General features: G+C 53.3%; 1 protein-coding gene across 1 annotated transcript in view; it reads left to right on the plus strand.

Annotated features, from left to right (window-relative positions):
* Positions 1-450, plus strand: part of LOC119590595 (uricase-like) — a gene marked incomplete in the record, with an annotated part of 12643 nt that overhangs the window by 3650 nt on the left and 8543 nt on the right. The window contains 1 exon segment of the mRNA XM_037939271.1: positions 63-441.

A 450-nucleotide genomic window follows, 5' to 3' on the forward strand; every position in this document is an offset into this window, starting at 1 on the left:
CGATTTTCATTTTATCTGTCCATTTCTACTGCTTTATCCCCTATCCCTGATCACCGCTCCAGCCACCGAGGCCGTGAGAGCGAGGGCCATTCTCGCGGAAAAAAAGAACGACACTACCTGGAGGACTGTCTCGAACCAGGGGGCGCTGGAGGTCGTTGGCGGGGCTTAAGAGTTCGTGGTGGTGGTCTGAGGAGTCCTTGGCCAGAGTGCAGCCGGTTTTCTTCCGAGACAGTTGGCTGTGCGTACGAGTCATCAGCATTCCCCACTCTCTGTCGCCTTAAATATCTCCGTGGATATTAGTCTGGAAACGGGATCCATGCTTCGGAAGGTCCTTTTAGAACGTGAAATCCACCGTTACCCTCCACAGCTGCAGCCTACCCCAGCCCCCTGCGAGGGAATCTGAATCCCAGAAGTGCTGTACTGTTATTCGTCCTCTTCAAGGTAAATACA

Source organism: Penaeus monodon, chromosome 27 (assembly GCF_015228065.2).
Source record: "Penaeus monodon isolate SGIC_2016 chromosome 27, NSTDA_Pmon_1, whole genome shotgun sequence".
Lineage (NCBI taxonomy): Eukaryota > Metazoa > Arthropoda > Malacostraca > Decapoda > Penaeidae > Penaeus > Penaeus monodon.